This window comes from Lactuca serriola, chromosome 5, assembly GCF_051521515.1.
Source record: "Lactuca serriola cultivar US96UC23 chromosome 5, Lser_US96UC23_V15, whole genome shotgun sequence".
Classification (NCBI taxonomy): Eukaryota; Viridiplantae; Streptophyta; class Magnoliopsida; order Asterales; family Asteraceae; genus Lactuca; species Lactuca serriola.
This window is the reverse complement of record NC_136412.1, coordinates 46,003,693-46,010,828: the sequence shown is the minus strand read 5'-3', so window position 1 is coordinate 46,010,828 and position 7,136 is coordinate 46,003,693.

The window sequence follows — 7,136 nt, the reverse complement described above, 5'->3', positions numbered from 1 at the left end:
AATCCGAGTTATAGCGAAGAAGTTATGACCCGTCGAAGTTTCGCGACGGAATCAACACAACACCGAGAAGCGTAAATAGTGAATTTACGACAGAGTGATATTTAGCCTTAGCACCCTAAACGAAAGTCGTAGAATACGATAAACTAAGAATATTGATAAAACGAACGCCCAAATCTAACTTCGTATGAAGAAGTTATGATTTTTCAAAGTTTCGGATTAGCAGTGTACAGCCCGAAATTCGAATATTGGATCGAGCGGTTTTTAGCCGATACGACCTAAACAAGAATCGAAGATCTCGTTAATAGTAGCGTAACGAGAAAAAGATGGGCGAAAACGGACGTCAGATGAAGAAGTTATGAGGATTTAACGGACCAATCCTGTCCCGGCCTGTTAATAATATAAAATTTAAAATTGAATCAAAATTAGCCGATAGAGTCTAAACGAAAGTTGTAGAGTATGTTCCCACCTCTGCGTGGATATAAAGAACGACAAAAACGGAGCTCGTATGCGAAAGTTACGAATTTTTAAAGTTGAGTATGCAAATTGCGAAATCTGATGCGAGATAGATGACATGGCCTCATCGCAGCCGTCCATCGCCGATAACAGAGGGCCCTTCGGATCACGCCACATCGCCTCACTTAGCCTTACACCCCGCGTCAGAGTTCGGTACGACCAACGTACCCTCGGTCCTTATCCTCTTCCGAAGTGCAAGCCAGCTGGTGCGAGTTGGCAATCCTATCCGAACTACGCCCAGCGTAGCTGTTGAACGCGCAGCGTAGTCCGAGCTGCTGAGCGCCTATAAAAGGCTGCGAAGGTTTCCGAGTTTTTCACAACATTTCCTTTCTCTCTCTAAATTACTTTCTCTCTCTAGCCCATTTTAACCCCCTAAACCCTAGGAAAAATCCCCTAGATCTCGAAGGAAGCCCCGAGGCTCCCGGAGTCCCGAGAAAAAGTGTCTTTTGGTTTCGAAACACTGCTCCAAATAAGTTCCGGTTTTCGATAAAATTCGTTGTAAGTGTGCTACGCTTACGCAATTTTTAATATAGCTTTCAAATAATTATAGGAATGTTATTAGGTCCTTAAAATAATTATTTGGGCTATTATTATGAGTTATATTGAGTGTTATTTAACACTTATAAAGTAATAATAATAGTCAGACTATTAATTTGTCGCGGTTATCGTTAGACTAAACCCTAGTGGTATCGGTACTAGGTTTTATCGAAGGAAATTGATTTGAGAGTATCGAAGCGTTGTTCGAGTGCTGAGTCACCACATTTCAAGTGAGTGCATGGTCCCTTTCATCTTACACATAGATATGAAGTATTTTACTATAAATTACATGCTATGTGTGCATATTGTCTGAATACTTGCTGTCTATGCTGGTGGAAGATTTTTATACATGTTTTAAATGATGTAAACTGTATAAAGTATTTTATATCTACAAGATATGTTGGGTAAAAACATGGGTAGATGAATGATGAGGAATAAAAGCTGAAATAGAGGAACATTAGTAACATGGACCTAGTTCCCTATAGGTATACATTGGCAGCAGTGGACCTAGTACCCTATAGATGAGCACTGGCAGCTGTGCCACAACCCGTAGATGTTTTAGATCTACGGTAAACGTCCTAGCAGCTGTGCTCTAAGGACAGTATCGGCAGCTGCGCCTAATAGGGAGCCTTATGACCATGACAATAGCGTTTAAAGGTCAATACCGGCAAAAGCGCATCATAGGAAATGTCCCAATTCTGGCAGCTGCGCCTAAGTGACAAGATTAGCAGCTGCGCTTGACCAAAGTGTCATTGGCAACAATGGACTTCATGTTGTTTCCTTAGGATGATCCTTAGGAATGAACGAATGAGAAATAGCTGGTTCTTAGGGTAGATCCTTAAGAATAAAGAAGATAATGCGGATGGGTAATTGGGTTGATTGTTTGATTGTTAAAACATAATAATTATATTATTGCGTTTTGAAAACCCTATGTACTCACCAGGTTTCCCAACCTGACCCACTCAGTTTATTTGTATCACAGGTGTCGATATGAAGTCACATTACACTGAGAGAGTTAAAAGAGATGTAGATCACTAGTGTAAATAAATGTAAGTTGTGTTTATGCTTATGTTTCTGTATTGACGATGACATCCCAAATGTTTTTAAAAGTGAATAAAAATATATTTCTTTAGAAATGCTTTGATAACGCGATTATCATGTTTTTATGGGAAAAAATTCCGCAACATTTTTATTAAAAGAAGTACTCTGATTTTTATAAAGTATAAACAAAATCGGTCTTTTCTGGCCGCGAAAATGGGGATGTCACAGTTGGTATCAGAGCATTTGTTTAAGCGAACTAGGAATATGGATTTATTTCTAGACTTAAACTTAGAATACTAAGCGATGATTGTGAGGTGTGAGCACTAGATTATTTTAGGAATTGTGTCTAAAATGCTTTTATGTGCTAAATGCTTGTGCCTGATATGCTGTTATTTGTTCAGATCTATGGTCTGTTGCCGACCGGATCTGGAAACCTTATGTGTTTAGGATTCTAAGCGTTTAACTACGATATTAGAACTAGCATATAAACGTTTCAGAGTGATAAGGATGATTTAAACGTCAATCCTAAGTAAAGGTCTAGATTCACCTTATTCGGTGTATAGATCAAGATGGCAAGAACCTGTAGTGGAAACGTGAATTCAAATGGGAACTGTGATCAACCCCCAACGATTGAGCAAATACCGGTTGTGGTAGCCGCTGCTGAGCCAATAACGATGGCCGGAGTGCAAGCGATGATCCAAGCGATGTTGGATTGTTAAATGGAGGAAACCAGACGTTTGCTCTAGCAAAATCGAGAGGAAGTGACTATTCAGATCGAACAGCCCGAGTTGAACGAAGGGCAGACCGAGGAAGGAAACTACAGTGGGACTGTTGGTCAAGTCAACCCACCAATAGTTCGACAAAACAACCAAGATGAAGAAGTCGAGAGGAATGGATGCAAGTACAAGGATTTTCTGACTTGCAAGCCATCGAATTTCACTGGAAAGGAGGATCCGATCAGGGTCATGGATTGGATCTTGGCGATGGAATTAGCTTTCATGACGTGCGGTTGCAAGGGAAAACAACAGACCGCATTTGCAGTGCGTCAGTTTCTAGGAGGCGCTGTACGTTGGTGGAATACCTTGGGGAAGACTTTGAGCCCCAATGAGCCCCTGCAACTGACATGGGCAGAATTTCTGGTGCAATTCAAACGTAGGTACTGCTCAGCCCAAAATCTGCTCGAGCTAGAAAACCAATTCCTTACCTTGAAGAAAGGAAGCATGTCTGTTGATGAATACACCAACAACTTCACAGAGAAGATGGAGCTCTCCTTACGTCTTGTTTCGGATGAGCTGACGAAAATTGACAAGTACGCAAAAGGACTTCCATGGGAATATGCAGTGCCAGTGCGTCAGGCACCTACTTTGGAGGCAGCTATCTGGGCTGCCAAGTCGGTTGAGGAGATGATCAAGGGAAGAGCCGCCAACAATACCGAGGTTGGTGAAAAGAAGAAGTTTGAGGGGTCTGCGAAGCCCAATGAGAGAAGCAAATCCAGTACTAGGAAGTTTAGAGGAGGAGGGAGTGAAGAAAGATGGTGCGAGAAGTGCAAAAAGAAACACTCTGGAAAATGCGGTGAGGAAATGACGTGTTTCAAGTGTGGGAAGCATGGGCATTATGCCAACGAGTGTAAATTCAATAAAAGGGTGTGTTATAAATGTAATGAGGAAGGGAACTTCAAGCAAGATTTCCCAAAGAGAGAGGGGGCTACAAAGCCAAATGTGCCGCCAAAGCCAAAGGCGAGAGCATTTCAAATGATCCTTGACGAAGCAGATAACAATGCGAGGATTCAGGAGTGACGGATTGACATCCAAGGATCGAGTTATGAAGTAGCCATAGAATCGTATGATGTAGCCTGTTAGAGGCATAGTCTAGGGTGAACTTGAACACCTATGTAATAGTTTCAAGGAATAATAAAAACCTTCGTTTTGATATTTGATGTGTTAAGCTGTTATGTGATTTTCTTGTGTGGTGACTTGGAAAACTGCTGGACAATACTTGAGACGAGTATGAGTAGGTGTGAATGGTAGTAGAGGCCTATACTACCGGAAGCACATGACTCACACTTGGATCATGGAAAGTCACAAGGTTACCAAGAAGCTAGTAATTGATTTCGTTTTATTCAAGTATGTCGTTACCATTGTTTCGGTAATGACTAAGAAGATTGTTGGTATCCCGACCCTAGTGGTCATATCACATTGAGTCCGACTACGATGAGTAGGTTACGTGGTTTAGAGAACCAAGTTTGATGTAGCGTCTGACTTAAACCAAACGATTAAAATCAAAGCGATCAATAGAAGTATCTCACTCGTAGTTAAAGAAGTTGGTAGCTCGAAACACTACATGTTAAAGTGTGATTATATCACATTAGAACATGAAGGAAGGCATATTCCTTTCCGAAATTTGACTCTAAGAGACCTAAGTCTAAGCGTTGCAACATACGATGATAGGTCATTAGAATATGACACATCGATCCATAGTAGTAGTAAAGGATCTCATCTCAAGTTCGTATCCAATGAGGATCGAGATTGTGACTTGAATGTCATAATTTGGATTCTAACCTAAGGTGGAGAGCAGGTGCACGATCAAGTACTGCTTACCGTCAATGAGTCTAAAAGATAGACTTGAAGGAATATAGAAGTTATAATACCTAAGATGAAGAAATGACGTATGGAGTCATTATACGAGCCCTGTTTCGTTGACGATTCCGGGACGTAATCATCCTAAGGGGGAGATAATTGTAACGCCCGCAGATCCGGGTTAGTCAATTTAGAGGCAATAGGGACGAAAACGACTTTTCGACAAAAGATTATTTAGAATAAATAATCTTAACCAAGTTGTAGAATATGTCACAAGGTTTCTGTACATATATAGAACGCCAAACTCCGAGTTATAACGAAGAAGTTATGACCCGTCGAAGTTTCGCGACGGAATTGGCACAACACCGGGAAGCGTAAATAGTGAATTTACGATGGAACAAGATTTAGCCTTAGCTCCCTAAACGAAAGTCGTAGAATACGATAAACTAAAAACATCGATAAAAAGAACGCCCAAATCTGACTTCGTATGAAGAAATTATGATTTTTCAAAGTTTCGGATTAGTAGTGTACAACCCGAAATTCGAATATTGGATCGAGCGGTTTTTAGCCGACACGACCTAAACGAGAATCGAAGATCTCATTAATAGTAGCGTAATGAGAAAAAGATGGGTGAAAACGGACGTCAGATGAAGAAGTTATGAGGATTTAACGGACCAATCCTGTCCCGTCCTGTTAATAATATAAAATTTAAAATTGAGTCAAAATTAGTCAACGGAGTCTAAACGAAAGTTGTAGAGTACGTTCCCACCTTCGCGTGGATATAAAGAACGTTGAAAACGGAGCTCGTATGCGAAAGTTACGAATTTTTAAAGTTGAGTATGCAAATTGCAAAATCTGATGTGAGATAGATGACGTGGCCTCATCGCAGCCATCCATCGTCGATCACAGAGCGCCCTTCGGATCACGCCACGTCGCCTCGCTCCGCCTTACGCCCTGCGTCGGAGTTCGGTACGCCCAGCGTACCATCGGTCCTTATCCTCTTCCGAAGTGCGAGCCAGTTGGTGCAAGCTGGCACCCCTATCCGAACTACGCCCAGCATAGCTGCTGAACGCGCAGCGTAGTCCGAGCTACTGAGCGCCTATAAAAGGCTGCGAAGGTTTCCAAGTTTTTCACAACATTTCCTTTCTCTCACTAAATTAATTTCTCTCTCTAGCCCATTTTAACCCCCTAAACCCTAGGAAAAATCCCCTAGCTCCCGAAGGAAGCCCCAAGGCTCCCGGAGTCCCGAGAAAAAAGTGTCTTTCGGTTTCGAAACGCTGCTCCAAATAAGTTCCGGTTTTCGATAAAATTCGCTATAAGTGTGCTACGCTTACGCAATTTTTAATATAGCTTTCAAATAATTATAGGAATGCTATTAGGTCCTTAAAATAATTATTTGGGCTATTATTATGAGTTATATTGAGTGTTATTTAACACTTATATAATAATAATAATAGTCAGACTATTAATTTGTCGCGGTTATCGTTAGACTAAACCCTAGTGGTATCGATACTAGGTTTTATCGAAGGAAATTGTTTTGAGAGTATCGAAGCGTTGTTCGAGTGCTGAGTCACCACATTTCAAGTGAGTGCATGGTCCCTTTCATCTTACACATAGATATGAAGTATTTTACTATAAATTACGTGCTATGTGTGCATATTGTCTGAATACTTGTTGTCTATGCTGGTGAAAGATGTTTATACATGTTTTAAATGATGTAAACTATATAAAGTATTTTATATCTACAAGATATGTTGGGTAAAACATGGGTAGATGAATGATGAGGAATAAAAGCTGAAATAGAGGAACATTAGTAGCATGAACCTAGTGCCCTATAGGTATACATTGGCAGCAGTGGACCTAGGACCCTATAGATGAGCACTGGAAGCTGCGCCACAACCCGTTGATGTTTCAAATCTACGGTAAACGTCCTAGCAGCTGTGCTCTAAGGATAGTATCGGCAACTGCGCCTAATAGGGAGCCTTATGACCATGATAGTAGCGTTTAAAGGTCAATACCGGCAGAAGCGTCTTATAGGAAATGTCCCAATTCTGGCAGCTGCGCCTAAGTAACAAGATTAGCAGCTGCGCTTGACCAAAGTGTCATTGGCAACAATGGACATCATGTTGTTTCCTTAGGATGATCCTTAGGAATGAACGAATGACAAATAGCTGGTTCTTAGGGTAGATCCTTAAGAATAAAGAAGATAATACGGATGGGTAATTGGGTTGATTGTTTGATTGTTAAAACATAATAATTATATTATTGTGGGTTGAAAACCGTATGTACTCACCAAGTTTCCCAACCTGACCCACTCAGTTTATTTGTATCACAGGTGTCGATATGAAGTCACATTACACTGAGAGATTTAAAAGAGATGTAGATCACTAGTGTAAATAAATGTAAGTTGTGTTTATGCTTATGTTTCTGTATTGACGATGACATCCTAAATGTTTTTAAAAGTGAATA